General features: G+C 45.2%; 1 protein-coding gene and 1 pseudogene; both read left to right on the forward strand.

Annotated features, from left to right (window-relative positions):
• Erich1 (glutamate-rich 1) overlaps positions 1 to 16,708 on the forward strand; it is a gene marked incomplete at its 5' end in the record, with an annotated part of 52,793,804 nt that overhangs the window by 51,709,474 nt on the left and 1,067,622 nt on the right.
• On the forward strand, positions 8,944 to 10,279 carry Riox2-ps2 (ribosomal oxygenase 2, pseudogene 2; annotated as a pseudogene).

Below are 16,708 nucleotides of genomic sequence, written 5' to 3' on the forward strand. Positions count from 1 at the left end.
GACCACTGGCACCAGAATATTAAAGACATTTCCTCCATGCTCAGCAAAAGTCACATCTCTAAGAAAAGATGTGAGACCTTCAAAGCACTGCTCAAAGTAAAAGAAACCAGACTAAGAAAGGCGAGTGCCGTCCATTCTCTCACAAGGGGAAACAAAGATGGATGCCACATGTGCACAGAGCATGTTCTCTCATGAGGGGAAACTAAACTTAAAACTATACATGTGTGTGCATGCAAGAGCACACATGCACACATGTGCATACATGAACATTTATGGGGGTAAATACCATCCCAGAACAGCATGTGTTCTCTCATGAAGGGAAACAAAACTTACATCTGTGTGTGTGTGTGTGTGTGTGTGTGTGTGTATACAAGAGCACCCATGTATGAGTTGAGTGCGTGTGTGCACATGTGTGTGTTTGTGCATATATGCACACTTATGGGGGGTCATGAAACTAAAAAGGCAATCATGAGTAGAGAGGAAAACACCTAAGGGAGGGAGAGAAAGGATAATGGACCATTTGACAGGAAGGCAGAGAGGGAGACTATCTGGAGGAAGGAGAGGAACCAGGCAGAGTCAACAGAGAAGGGTCCTGGGGGGGGGGGAAATATGAACCAAGAATAATGACACATAAACATGAAGATGCCATGCTGAGACCCATCTCTGTGTGCTGAGCTGCAGTATTAACTTTTAAAGGAGATGGAAAAGAGCCAGTGCTTTTGGAAGCGGTTCTCGACCCTCATAGGACCACAGAGGATACCAAAGTGCCTGTTCGTGATGCCCACTGTGTTATTCTCCAGGGAGCAGAGCTCATGCAGTGACTATATATTCAGAGGAGGATATGTGTGTGTGTGTGTGTGTGTGTGTATGTATGTATATATATGAATAATTGACTTACAAGGTATGGTCTGGAGGGTCAAAGAAGCTGGAGTCTGTTGTCCAAGGAGTGACCATGGCTGCAACTGAGTAGATGGATTCAACAGCAAGACGCAAGCAGACAAGCAGAGTAGATGGATCTGACAGCACACTGTGAAGGCAAGCAGGCAAACAGCCAAGCTTCCCCCGGGACCTCCTCCTGTCCGAGATGCCACCAGAAGGTGCCTCTCACATCCAGCATGGGCCTTCTTACTTCAAATACCCTGATCAAGTGAAATTCTTACAGGAATTACCCAGCGGTTTATTTCTTAGCTGATTCCAGAGGCAGTCAGGTTGACAACCGAGATGAATGGTCACACCAAATAAACAGGAATGGTGCCAGCGAACCTGTTCTCCTCAGCTCCAGTCTTTCCGCTCACTTGTTCTGGGGCCATGCTCCTCACGCAGCCTGGGTCAGAGTGCCTGCCATGCATCTCAATTACAGGTTCTCATCCACACCTGGAAAATACAGGAGACAGGTAAGGGGCTTCCACCTCCTTCATCAATGGCCAATATTTATGTCCTGTGGAGAGGTCATATACATATATATTACAATATACATGCATATATATATATATATATATATATATATATATATATATATATAGAGAGAGAGAGAGAGAGAGAGAGAGAGAGGTCGCTTTGTCAGACATTCAAAGCTTGCAGAGTATTGTGGAAAGTGACCAAAGCTGTTGCTTTTACCTCTTAGGAATTTGAGAAATTTTCCTCTGAAGCATGAAAGTGTTCCTCTCATGAGTAGCCATATCACAGGTAGAACAGTCAAGGTCAAGCTCTCTCATTTGGTGTCGTAAGGTTACACAGCCACCCTTTGGGAATCCATGGCCTTTCTTATTGCAATGACCTCTACAGGGTGCAGCTCTGGAGAGCGGCCTCTCTAGAGACACTTTCTTCCTGCCTTTTATTGCCTTTCTAAAAATACCAATGTATCAGACTGCAGAATACTCATAACTCAAGCTTTAATTGGAGTGAAACTAATTATTCCCACTTATATGGTGACGATAATGCATTATATGTGCTGCCCTTCCTTAAAGTGAGAGATTTATAGATCGTTTTAATGGCATTTTAATCATTTCATTCTATTTTTTTAATTCAGCATATTAATTTGCAGAAACACACCAGCAGCATTTAAAGTCTCTGTGAACTTGAAGAGAAGCGTAAAGCCAGCCACTGTTGCTGTTCCCCAGACAGCGGAAGAGAGCTGTGCAGACAGAAGTCAGGGTACGCAATCTGATACAAAAAAAAAACCCATAATTCATAGCAGAGGTGATTAAACAAACAGCTCAATAGAGAGAAAAGGAGGAGGAGGAGGAGACCTACGGAATTGTGCTGCCTAGTTCATTTGAATGTGCCTTCCCCAGCCATCCAGGACAGCTCTATTTCTGTGGGGTCCCCAGAAAAGACTCTGAATGGTAAGAAAGTCACCAAGCAGCCAGTGGGCAGGATAAAGCCTGGGGGTTGGGGGCGGGGCTCCTAATCACACCATCAAGAACACTGAGACACACCCAGCAACATCTGGCTATACAACAGTTCACAGAAAGCCCACCCTGATGGTCGAGAGTGGAAGTCGTGAGTGGAGGGAAGTTGCTGGTTGGGAGACTTACAGAAGCAGCTCATTTTTTCAGCTGCTGTCTCCTCTACATGGTGCAGCTTTGTCTGAAAAGGAAGATTCTCTCTCACAGAAAAAACTTCAGGTTGAAGCACCAAAGACAACCCCCCCATATAAATGAAAAAGAGAAGGGGCGAGGAAGGGGCAAGGAGGGAAAGAATTCACACACACACACACACACACACACACACACACCTATTTCCTGCCACCTATTTCCTGCTGTGGAGGAAGACCAGGACCAGCACAGAGGACCGTGGTGCTGTGAAAGAGTGCCTGAGAATAAATGAAAACCCTCCCTGCTCCAAGGTCTGTGAATGCCCTCCTAGACACTGACCCATGCGAGATTGGATCTCCTTTAGTTTCTAGAGAAAGCAATGACTTGTAGCATGCCCTGAAGCTGTTTTCGGTCCCCAGCTTCTGTATAGAAAACACCATCCTTAATCCACATAGGATCAAAAAACAATCCAGACCTGCCCTGTATCCCGAATTTGATGGACAGTACTTTGTACCCTGACAGGGTAGGATAGCCTCCAGGGGCTGAAAGTATACAATGTTTTTTATAGAAATGTCCCTGTAGCTAAAGTGGAGGGAGTTTAAATTCAAAAGTAGCTGAGTAACTAAGCACTTACTGAGGTAAATTAAAATACCGTATCAGGGAAATAAATATACAGAGTTTCTCCTTGAGGCCAGAAGACAAAGCACGTTAGATCCAGGCAAGAGCATCTATTGTAAAGCTGGACTTGGTAAATGGAATGAGAAAAGGTTAAGTGTGGTGTGGTTGAAAGTGCTCTCTCCCCCCTGAGAGAAGTGAGCTGCACAGAGCTGCACAGAGCATGCTACAATGAGCTAATTGCTTGCAGTCCTCCCCATTTTCTTCTGTTAATGTGTTAGAAATCACAGCCATTGTCTGTCTTTTACAATAAAATATTTATTCTGTCACAAAAGGAACTTAGCTGCTAGATAACATCCTAGTGGACAGCTTCCCTGAACAGATGATACATGCTATGCCTCGTCCCTGTGGGCACACTTCCATGTCTCTGGCTCACTCTCAGAGGGACCCTTGCTATGGCTGTCATTTTTACTTCTGGGAGATGAGCTTCTGTTCTTCATAACCCCCATATTAAGAAGATGCATGATACGATCTTAAGGAAGTAATGGTTGGTATCCTGTGGGAGGGGAGGGGAAATTATTGCCACGATCATAGCAATCACTCACATCACTATCAAGAGCCATCACCCTCGCCCTTCAACAGAGGAATGGATACAGAAAATGTGGTACATCTACACAATGGAATATTACTCAGCTATCAAAAACAACGAGTTTATGAAATTCGTAGGCAAATGGTTGGAACTGGAAAATATCATCCTGAGTGAGCTAACCCAATCACAGAAAGACATACATGGTATGCACTCATTGATAAGTGGCTATTAGCCCAAATGCTTGAATTACCCTAGATCCCTAGAACAAACGAAACTCAAGACGGATGATCAAAATGTGAATGCTTCACTCCTTCTTTAAATGAGGAAAAAGAATACCCTTGGCAGGGAAGGGAGAGGCAAAGATTAAAACAGAGACTGAAGGAACACCCATTCAGAGCCTGCCCCACATGTGGCCCATACATATACAGCCACCCAATTAGACAAGATGGATGAAGCAAAGAAGTGCAGACCGACAGGAGCCGGATGTAGATCGCTCCTGAGAGACACAGCCAGAATACAGCAAATACAGAGGCGAATGCCAGCAGCAAACCACTGAACTGAGAATAGGTCCCCTGTTGAAGGAATCAGAGAAAGAACTGGAAGAGCTTGAAGGGGCTCGAGACCCCAAAAGTACAACAATGCCAAGCAACCAGAGCTTCCAGGGACTAAGCCACTACCTAAAGACTATACATGGACTGACCCTGGACTCTGACCCCATAGGTAGCAATGAATATCCTAGTAAGAGCACCAGTGGAAGGGGAAGCCCTGGGTCCTGCTAAGACTGAACCCCCAGTGAACTAGTCTATGGGGGGAGGGCGGCAATGGGGTGAGGGTTGGGAGGGGAACACCCATAAGGAAGGGGAGGGGGGAGGGGGATGTTTGCCCGGAAACCGGGAAAGGGAATAACACTCGAAATGTATATAAGAAATACTCAAGTTAATAAAAAAAAAAAAAAGAGCCATCACCCTCATCTTCACCATCATCTCCAGCAACCTCTTCATCATAAAAAGTATCAATATTATCGTCATCTTCTTCATTGTCTCCATTAGAATCCTCATCATTGTCATCACTATTAACATCACTGCTTCGTTCACTATCACCACCATTATCACCATCTCGACAGTCATCAGTATCATCGTCTTCGCTGGCAACCACGCCACCATCAGCACCGTCATCATCACCACCAGTGTACCACACCATCAATATCGCCTTCGGCATCACCGCCACCACCAACAGCATCATCACTACCACCAACAGCATCACCACCATTATCGTCATCATCACCACTGACAAGAATGCCATCATCCTCACACCTGTGAGCGATGTCACTGTGTCATCACCATGTCATCATTACCGCCATCACTGCTGTTATGACTCTGTGAGTCACCAGCACTGTCATAATTATCATCATCATCACTGTCGTCATCACATCTATGCCAAATGTCCTCAAGAAAATCAGTGCTCATTTCCTCCTGGTCCTCTTTGTCGCCCCATATAATAAACTCACCTCTTACCCTAGTTTTAAAGGTAATAAAATATGAAGAACTATTAAGCAAACATCCCAGGATGCTACAACTTACAATAGCTATGCCAAACTCTTCCTTTTTTTTTTTTTTTTTTCGGAGCTGGGGACCGAACCCAGGGCCTTGCGCTTGCTAGGCAAGTGCTCTACCACTGAGCTAAATCCCCAACCCCTATGCCAAACTCTTATATGAGCATAGATGTTCATATACATGCACATGTATGTATAGGTGCATGTACATATAGCGGCCAGAGGTCAATATCAAGTGCCATTCTCAATAAATCTCCACTCTCTTTTTTTCAGACAGAGTCTTTCACTGAACACAAGGCTCATGGATTCAGCAAATCTGGTTGGCCAGCAAGGCCCAGGGGTCCTCCTGTGTCTGCCTCCGAGTACTGGGGTTGTAGGCACAGACCACTAAGCCAAGACTTGTTAAAAGTGTTCTGGGAAACAGTACCCAGGTTCTCATGTTTGTATGGTGAGCATACAAGCCAAGCTATCGCCTTAGCCCTAGGGTTCTTGAAGTTTATAAAGGGAAGCTTCATGTTATGTTCAAACCATAGTTTCAGATGTGTAAGTAATTGGACATCAGCATTCACGGATGGAAACCTACATACAAACGGTAAAACACCCAGAGAGTGGCCTACTTCACAGGGCAGTTGTTCATCCTTTGAAACAAGATCATGCCACATGTCCCAAACTGGTCTAGAACTTGTAACTCCCTTTCCTCCATGTCTTAACTAGTAGATTACATCTAATTCAATGCCAATGAAATATCATTTCTACATTTGCTAAGGAGAGAATTCTATGAAGAGATATTGGCTCTCTGATGCTATTTCTGAACGTCATTCACTCCCTTCCACCAGCTGCCTCTGCTGCTTTTGCTAATAAGCTTCCACTAGCCAGTTTAAAGAAGTGAATGCTTGCCTGACTCTCTCCATGCCTCTGTTAAAAGTAAATATCGACAGAGAGCACTTAATTTCACCGAGACTGAGTAATATCTCAGTCAGTAAAGTGTTTGGGGTACAAGCATAAGGACCTGAGTTACATCCCCATAAAAGCCAGATGTGGTGGCTGCCGTGTTTGTATTCCCAGCACTAAGGAGGCAGAGACAAGAGGATCTCTAGATCTTACTGGCCAGCCTAGCCTACTTGACAGGAACTCCATGACAGTGGGAGACCCTGTCAGTACAAACAAGGTAGAGGGTGTCAGACACATAAAGTCAATCTCTAGCTCTAGCCTGCTTACACACACACACACACTCACACACACACACACACACACATACACATTCTCTCTCTCTTTCTCACACACACACACATACATATTCTCTCTCTCTCACACACACACATAGACACACACATACACATATTCTCTCTCTCACACACACACACACATACACATTCTCTCTCTCTTTCTCTCTCTCTCACACACACACATACACACATTCTCTCCCTTTCTATATCTTTCTCTCTCTCTCTCTCTCTCTCTCTCTCTCTCTCTCTCTCATAGACACACACGCATATACATTCTCTTTCTTTCTCTCTCTCACACACACATTCTCTCTCTCTTTCTCTCTTTCTCTCTCTCTCTTTCTCGCTCTCTCACATATGCACACATATAGACACACACATACACATTCTCTCTCTCACACACACACATATTCTCTCTTTGTCTCTCTCTCTCTCACACACACACACACGCACACACAAATACACATTCTCTCTCTCCCTTTCTCTCTCTCTCTCTCTCTCTCTCTCACACACACACACACACACACACCACACACACACACACACACACACACACACACACACACCTCTGAGAAGAAATTGCCTACAATAAAAGAAAAGCAGTCCAAATCACAGTGCATGGATGGACCTCACTAATTACAGTGTCTGCATGGTTCTCACATGTAGATAGAAAGGCCGATGTTCAGCGCTGCGATGTGAAAACACAGTGTACTTCACAGAACACTGAGATCGTACTGTGCCTGATAAACCACACACTGTAGACCGACAACTTCACAAGAAAATGAATGGCACCGCCGTGGGAGGCTAAGCAGCAGAATGTCAGGCAATTCTCTCATCAAATGGAACTATTGTTACGCAGCTATTTGAAATGTCTGCTGAACTCTGACAGGAATCTCCGTTCCTGTTATATTAATTTTTTATCAATTTGACTCAGAACAGGGACCCGCTAGCTGTCAGAAGTGAATTCAGAGTGAATTTGTACTGCTTCCTTTGGTGGCTTCGAGCAAAGTGCAGATCAGAAGCTAGAACTCACCTCTCCGTGTGCAAGAGAGATCGGCCCCACAAAGCCTCACACAAACCACGAACTTCATATTGTAATTTTCTTTACTGGCAGAAAGTAGTTTGTGGAGAAATAGTTTATAACTAACGGGAACTCTGACCCTTAGAATCTTGCTCAGCTAACCAGACTGTTAACGTCTGTTCAAGTTTATCTATCATGCTAAAACCGAGGAGAACTATGGAAGCAGGGTATACAAGGGAAGTTTCAACAGTGGAGCTGAGGTAAGGGTCAGGCCATTCGAGAGGACCGAGCTATTTGCCACAGGAGCTTTGTTCACAATGGCTCTACCAGACAAAACCAAAGACATATGAACTCACTCTAGCCCAGTGACCAAGATCATCACCTTTGAGGCAGATTCCCTTTCTGAAAACCTAACATCCTCTCTGTGTCGAAATATTTACTGCTTTCCTGTTGAGTGTCCTGTCTTCACACTCTTGGATGAATGGGTGATGAGTTAGCCCTGATGAGACACATAGATTTCTGTCTGGAGTGGATGACCTGTCTACTCCCCGGGGCACGTCCTCCGCGGGAGGAGGACCCACGTGTAGCTGCTATGGAAGGAAGACCATCTCGTGTGCTAGTTGCCTACTTAGTATCCATTCCTGCTCAATAGCGGATATTTAATAAAGGGTGTCTAGTATACGACTCATCAGATATCGTGTAGAAAGTTACACTTTGATTAAGCAGCCTAATTAACTTTGAATGTTTTCTGGCCATCTCTTCAGATGCACCACTCTGATGCCCTGATCTGTTTATACAAGCTTATTAAACTGTGTGTGAGCATTCTAACAACACACATTATGCATGGTTTGTCTAAAATGTCTAAAAAAAGTCTAAAAAGAGTCTAAAACATCCCTAACAGGCACATTCTCTGTCTTACAGTACTATTTTATGGGGCCATGGAGCTCTTGGGAGATGGGCTCTGGCTGGTACAAGTAGGATCCCAAGCCGTACCTGCCCCGGCCTGAATCTTTTCTCTTTGCTTTCTAACACATCATAGGACATGAAGAGCTCAGTTGCACTCCCACCGCCATGAGTTTTGCCTGTCAGAATGACTGGCACTTCTGCAATTGTGGACCAAACTAGACCCTGCCCCCTTAGGTTCTTCCTGGCTGATACTCTCTCATGGTGCTGCAAGAGATGGCTAACACATCCCCCTTGGTCTGTCTCATGGTCATAGTAAGTCTCGTATGGTGTTGATGTCTCACCAACATCCATTTTAAAAGCAGACTGTCCCAAGATCCTGGTGAGATGACCTCGTTAGAAATCTTAATCTTGCTCCACACTGTAGCCCAATCAACTTGCAGACGAGACACAAGAGGCCATGCCGGGTTTGCATTTCTCTGTACTTGTGAACAAAGCCAAAGAAAATGAAGCCCACGGGGGATGAGAATGAAGAAGAGTCTGTTCCTTGCAAGCAGGTGAAGGAGGAGCTACCTGATACGATTTCTGTATCAAACTCTGACAGACCCAGTAGTTTCTTTGAAAGTTTAATCTCACCCACCAAAGACTTTTGTCAAGGAATTCTGGGAAGAAGAGCCCCTTCTCATTTAGAGGGATGACCCTTTGCTGGCCTCATATTACCAGTCTCTGTTGAGCCTCTCAGGTCTGAAGAGTCTCTGCAAGCAAGGGCTGTACTCTTGAAGAGACATCAATGTCTGCCGGTGCATCCATAGGAGGAAGGTTTTGAATAAGGAACGCAAAGCACAGTTCCTTCAGCTGAGAAAAGCGTTGATCAGAAATGAGCAACAGTTCAGTTTTGCCACAGAGATTTAAGAGTGAGCCCTGGAGGATACAGAAAAAACTAGAATGGCTCCTGAGTAGTCCCATGTGTACATGACTCTGGCAGGATCTCAGGGCCTCCCTCCACATCAAGGTTTTTATCCTGCAGCTGGAGGGAAAGAAACACTGGTACCTGTACTCCCCAACTGTGTCCCCGGTGCATAAGTACAGTGTGGAACCTGAGGACTGGATTGGCACACCAACACATGACTTCTTGCTGAAGCCTGGTGATCTGTTGTACTTCCCCAGAGGGACCATTCATCAGGCAGAAACTCCTTCAGGCCCGGCCCCTTCTATTCACTTCTTAGCACCTACCAGAGTCTCCATTGGGAGACTACCTTTTGGATTCCATTTCAGGGCTTGTATTTGACTTTGCAAAGGAAGATGTGGCATTGAGGACTGGAATGCCCTTGAATGTGGAAACCCCAGCCGATGTAACAGGGAAGTTGAGTGGCTTTCTGGGGACTCTTGTAGACCAGCTCGAGGGCAGAAAAGAACTGCTGTCATCAGATAAGAAGAAAGACTTCATCATGCACAGACTCCCCACTTTCTATGTGGGAAATGGAACGGAGACGATGGACCCAGGTGAAAAGTTGCCAAGGTTGGGCAGCACAGTGAGACTGCAGTTTAAAAAACCACATTGTCCTCACAGTAGGGCCAGATCAGAATCAATCTGATGAAGCTCAACAGAGATGGTTTACATCTAGCATTCTCTAAAGAACAAGAGACAGACGCACATGATGGGGAGAGAGGTGGAAACAGAAATCTACAGACTTCGCTTTCCTTTATCATATGTGGATGCTCTGAAGCAAATCTGGTGCGGGTCACCGATTCGTGTTAAGGACCTGAAACTTCACGGACGAAGAAAAGGAGAACCTGACAGTGTCTCTCCGGATAGACTCTTTAATCTAAGTACTCTAGTGCCTTTATGCAGAGAATTGTTATTTTCTCTACCCATGCTTTCAGTGAGGGGAGACTTAATCCCTAGGGGACTTGATGATCTGATCAGTGCTCTGGGTGGAGGTGTGGTTGGTTGCATAGAAGATTAGGAGAAGAAGCTGGTTCATGTCCTCATGGACACGAGAGGGAAAACAGGAAATTATTAGGCATCCCAGGCTGAGATAAAATGATACTTCAGCAAAGTTTATTTAATTCAGTGTTGTAGAAAAGGCACAACTCCAATACATACGTCATATAGAATTATGTCATTAACCTGGCTTCTTTGTCTTGGTTCTTTGGAAAAAATAGCTCATTTAAAGAGCATCCTTGGCTCCAAAAATACTTTTTAACAATTAAAACTTAGGAATAAAGTTAGGTTTTTTTTTAACAATGAAAAAAATTTTTTAAGAGAAAGAAATCTTACTCTTACTGTGCTCCCCTAAAAAATGCTCCTTTCTTCAGAATAAGAAACCTCACCTGGGCTAGCACCAGGGTTAGGACTGCTCCTGCCCCTGTAGGTAGAAGATAAGGAGCTTTCACTTGGGTAATTATTAATCACACTGGGTGCTGTCCCTGTGTCTAGTGAGCTGAGGTATTTTATGGCCATGGTTTGGTTATAAGTTACCCCCATGCCACACCAGGCGTCACATAACAACTCTTCTATTCAGCTTCTGAAATGATTACCTCCAGACAATCCAACGCCCTCTGTGGTCTCTAGATTTCTATCTCACCCCACCCTTAGGACTCTTATCTGCTGGACCTCAGGAGCTAGATCTTTCCTGGAAGTTTTGGCTACCATGAGTTCCCACCTCATGTACCTCCCAACATCTTCCTTCCCAGATTGCTACCCATAACCTGAGATATCTCTGACAGAGTGCTTCCTGGAATGTCTCCCCATCGCCATGGCTATAATTTTTGCTTTACTGAATTGTACCTGGCTGAGAGGACATTGTCCTTTGCAGTTGGGTCTGCTCCCTGCCTTAGATGGATGGACACTGAATGTTCACTCCTTTTACTTGGACTGATGCTCAAAGGCAATTAATTCCTGTGTCTGATGAGACTATACACAGATGCAGTCAAGGAAATTGGCCATCTGTATGTTTTGGTACTTCCTCTCAAAACACACAAGGTCACAAAAGAGTTCAAATAGGAAACCCAAAGATCAATCCCACCCAATGTTTTAAAGCAAAAAGTAAGCTGAAGGAGAAAGGATGATTTTTTTAAATTGGATTTTTTTTTTGTTTACATTTCAAATGTTATTCCCTTTCCTGGTTTCCTGGACATAAGCCCCCTATCCCATCCTCCTCCCCTTCTTCTATAAGGGTGTTCCCCCTCCCCAACTACTCCCTTTCCTGCCCCCCCACAACATTCCCCTACACTGGGGGCGTCCAGACTTGGCAGGACCAAGGGCTTCTCCTCCCATTGGTGCCCAATAAGGCCATCCCCTGCTGCACATGCAGCTGGAGCCATGGGTCTGTCCATGTTTAGTCTTTGGGTAGTGGTTTAGTCCCTGGGAGCCCTGGTTGGTTGATATTATTGTTCTTATGGGGTTGCAAGCCCCTTCAGCTCCTTCAATCCTTTCTCTAATTCCTCCAACAGGAATCCCATTCTCACTTCAAGGAGTAAGGATGATTTAACCCATCCTTTAAAAGTCCTCCGTAGTGTCTGGGAAGGCCACGTTCTCCTTGAGGACTGTCTTGAGTTCTCAGGAAAGTAGGCTCAACCTCACTCATTAACTCCCAAACTGAGTGTGTATACATACACATACACACAAACACACACACACACACACACACACACACACACACACACACACACACACAAACCTCTGTCATACTGATCCAAACTCTGTCACCTACCATTCCTTGCCAGCAGGAGTATTTTGGTGTATACGATGAAAAGATGTATCCTTTAGCAAAGGAATATATGGAATAAACACAAGAATCTTTAGGACTGAAACCACAGTGGCCAGGGAATATCAATCTCTGGCATAGATGCTTCCCAGTTCTGCTGGCACCCTGCCTGTAAAGGAGGGGATGACCAGAGAGAGAGAGAGAGAGAGAGAGAGAGAGAGAGAGAGAGAGAGAGAGAGAGAGAGAGAGAGAAGAAGAAGAAGAAGAAGAAGAAGAAGAAGAAGAAGAAGAAGAAGAAGAAGAAGAAGGAAGAGGAGGAGGAGGAGGAGGAGGAGGAGGAGGAGGAGGAGGAAGAGGAGGAGGAGGAGGAGGGGGACGGAGGGAGAGTGCTCCTGCTTGGAGACAAGCCAGAGTTGCTCTAAGACCCATCCATAGCTGCTATCAAGAAAGGAGCTAAGACACTGAAGTCACCTGCTGGCTTATGCTGTAGGGTTGCAAGCACTATTCTCCAGCACATAGAGACTCTTTGAAAAGTAGCTTAGCTGAATCCAGTGTAATGAGACTCTTCGTGGTTATCCTAGACCATTAGAATGAAAGTGGATGAATGGGGTTGAGGAAATGAATGGCTCAGTTGGCATGTGTTTGCCATGCAAGCCTGAAGATCTGAGTTTATAGCCCCAATGTCCACGTGAAAGGACAGGTGTGGTGGTTGTGGTGATTTAAATATGCTTGGCCAGCAACCAGAGCTTCCAGGGACTAAGCCACTACCTAAAGACTATACATGGACTGACCCTGGACTCTGACCTCATAGGTAGCAATGAATATCCTAGTAAGAGCACCAGTGGAAGGGGAAGCCCTGGGTCCTGCCAAGACTGAACCCCCAGTGAACGTGATTGTTGGGGGGAGGGCGGCAATGGGGGGAGGATGAGGAGGGGAACACCCATAATGAAGGGGAGGGGGAGGGATTAGGGGGATGTTTGCCCGGAAACTGGGAAGGGGAATAACATTCGAAATGTAAATAAGAAATACTCAAGTTAATAAAAAAAAAAAAAGACCCAATTTAAAAAAAAAATACCTAATTCTCTCAAGAAATCAAATAAATAAATAAATAAATAAATAAATAAGTATGCTTGGTCCATGGGAAATGGCACGATTAGGAGGTGTGGCCTTGTTAGTATAGGTGTGGCCTTGTTAAAGGAAGTGTGTCACTGTGTAGGCAGGCTTTGAGGACTCCTAGCACTCAAGCTCTGCCCGATGTGGAACAGAGGATCTCCTTTTGGCTGCCTTCAGATCAGGTGTAGAGCTCTCAGCTCCTCCTCCGGCACCATGTGTGTCTGCTGCTGTGCTTCCTGCCATGATGATAATGGACTGAACCTCTGAAACTGTAAGCCAGCCCAATGAAATGTTTGCCTTTATAAGAGTTGCCTGGGTCATGGTGTCTGTTCACAGCAATGAAACCCTAACTAAGACAATAGTGCTCGCTGGTCAGACAGGATAACCTACCAGTGAGTAGCAGGCCTAGTTGTAGGCCTGTCTCAAACAATAATGTACGGAGTAATGGAAAAGGACATCCACCCAAGGTCAACTTCTGACCTTCACACGGAAATGCAAAACCAGAGTATCCATGCTCTCATGCGCGTGCGCGCGCGCACACACACACACACACACACACACACACACGGGGTGGGTTGGGAGGGGAGAGGAGTTATGGCAAAGATGAAGAGTGATGTTAGAGGTTACCCCACAAACTCTGGCCTAATGGCAGATCTCCCCGCCCCCATCTCATGACTCTGAGGTCTCTAAATCAGCACCAGGAACCATTTTGTTTGTTCCGATCTACATCATCAATAGAGATGTACAAACGTGTCGTTCCCAGCTACTGCTGGGTCAGGATGGCTTCCTTATTGCCTACTTCACTCTGGATGGGGTGTGGGACGGTCGCTAGGATGACATCCATTTGCATGTGACGCCTGTTGGTAGTTCTACAAGGAGCCACCATTGAAGACACTCATGCTTTTCAGCCCTTGAATATGGTTGTCATCAGTGGCCTCAACCTAGTTTCAATGTCAGCGAAGTGAAACCAGAACAGTGTTGTATGAGAAGTCAGGTCTGGGAGCATAGGTCTATCCAACTTTTTCCTCTTTGTTTTTTTTTTCTTTTGCTTTTTTTCATTTTATTATTCTGTGTTACATATAGCCATTTCCGTGCAAGTATAAAATGGACTTCTGAGGTTCTTCAGGGGCCTTTTTCATAATCCCCTCCCAGTACTCCCCCCATGGATCCCCAGACAGTCTTGTTTCCCTTTACATGTCATGGGTACATATATGATTTTTATGCATCAACATAAAACGTAGAACCCACAAATGAGTGAAAATGTGTGGTTCCTGCCTAGGCTTAACCTAATTCTCTGAATGGTTCTATCCACTTCCTGCTCATGACGCAACTTCATTTTCAGCTATACCTGAAAGATTCTATTGTGTCTCTGAATCATATTTGCCGTTTCTTTCCTCTGTCAATGGAGACCTAGGGTGGTTCCATGGCTGAGCCACTGCGGTAAGTGCTACAGCGAACGAACACACTGAAGTCTGAAGCCAGAGGATCAGAGACACTTACAGGGTGAACAGCTTGGCCTATTGCTTTCTTTTTGTGGGACACAAAGCCCTTTCAGCTCAGTGCTTGGGGAACCCTGATCCTGTCTCTGAGCCCTCCAGAACTGCTGTCAAGACCCACGTCTGCTTGCACAGTTACTGTACAAGTTTGCACAGAAGTCCCTGTCCTCAATGGATGAGTTTCTGGCTTCCCAGGACTAAGCCCAGGTTTCCTGACCCAACCTGAAGACATCACACATGAGAAAACAGAAGAAATTATCTCTAGAGGAGCTAAGAACATTGCGGGCACTGGCAATGTGCCCAGTGAGCTGTGGAAAATGTCACCTCTCATTCTCTATGCTTTTGTAGTTGACAAGTATTCAGTACAGATTTGGGGGCATTTGTAAACATACTCCGAGCTATCATAGTACAGTAGTTTTGTTGTTTTTTTTAATTTAATTAAACATATTCTAAGCCTGCAAAGACCGAAGTGACTCTCCTTCCCTTCCCCCACCCCAACCTCCACAGAAGCTCACACACATGGGATCTCACACATGTGGGATTTCACACATCTCCTTAAGACTCGTTTATGTCCTTGCCTATAGAGCTTAGAAGTGTTATTCTATTTTTTATTTTAATTTGTTTACTTACTCACTTTATATCCTGCTCACCGCCCCCTCCCTATCACTCCCTCTACAATCCCTCCCCCAGCTCCCAGCCCCTCCTCCTGTGAGTGGGCAGGGTCTCCCTGATTATCCCCTACCCTGAGACCCCAAATCTTAACAAGGCTAAGCACCTCCTCTCCCACTAAGGTCAAACAAGGCAGCCAAGCTAGAAGGACATATCCCACACAGGCAACAGCTTTAGGGATAGCCCCTGTTCCAGTTGTTCAGGACCCACATGATGGTCAAGCTGCATATCTGTTACATATGTGTAAGGAAGCCTAGGTCCAGCCAGTATATGTTCTTTGGTTGGTGGCTCAGATTCTGAGAGCCCAAGGGTCTAGGTTGGTTGACTCTGCTGGTCTTCCTGTGGAGTTCCCATCCCCTTCCAGGCCCACAATCCTTCTTCCTGCTCTTCCACAAGAGTTCCCAAGCTCCATCCACTGTTTGGTGTGGATGTCTAGATCTGTCAGTTGTTGGGTGGTGCCTCTTAAAGGACAACATGCTCCTCTCTGTATAATTCAGGGGTCTGATGGAGGTGGAGGAGAAGTAGCAAGAGAATGGAGGTCCCCCGAAGGGCAGACTGCTCAAGGCAGCTTCATGTTGTTCTATTTTTAATAATTGAATAGGATCTATTCTGTGTGCTCATTCTTTCCTTAGTTAACATTCTTCATTTTCTTTCACCAGATCCCTGTAGGTAATGTGATTTTGCTGCACTCACTTTATAATGTACTTCTTACTGGTTTTTAAATAGAGGAAGAAATACATATCAGATGGTTTTGTCATTGATGATAGAAGACACACACACATGACAATGATACAGGATAGGAAAATTTGGTGTGGTGATTTCAATGAGAAAGGCTCCCATTGGCTCATAGATGTGAATGCTGAGTTCATAGTTGGTGGACCTGTTTGGGAAAGATTAGGAGGTGTGACTTAGAGGAAGTGTGGCACTAGGGAGGAACTTGGAGGTTTCAAAAGCTCTTACCGTATTCCAGTTATCTCTCCTTTTGCCTCGTGGTTGTTGTTTCAAGACATAAGCTCTCAGCTACTGCTCCAGCAAGATTCTTCCCTGTGTGTAACCCCTTTTCCTGCCACTATGGTCATGGACTCATCCTCTGAAACTGCGAGCTAGTCCCTCCTTCTATAAGTTACCTTGGTCATGGTGTTGCTGCCCAACAATAAAAATGTAACTGAGAGAAATGGTGAGATGGCATATGCCTATGATCTCAGCACTTAGGAGGCAGAGGCAGGAGGATCACTGTGAGTTCAAGGCCAGCCTGGTCTATAGAGAGAGTTCCAGGACAG

The sequence above is a fragment of the Rattus norvegicus genome, chromosome 16 (genome assembly GCF_021556685.1).
Source record: "Rattus norvegicus strain SHRSP/BbbUtx chromosome 16, alternate assembly SHRSP_T2T, whole genome shotgun sequence".
Lineage (NCBI taxonomy): Eukaryota > Metazoa > Chordata > Mammalia > Rodentia > Muridae > Rattus > Rattus norvegicus.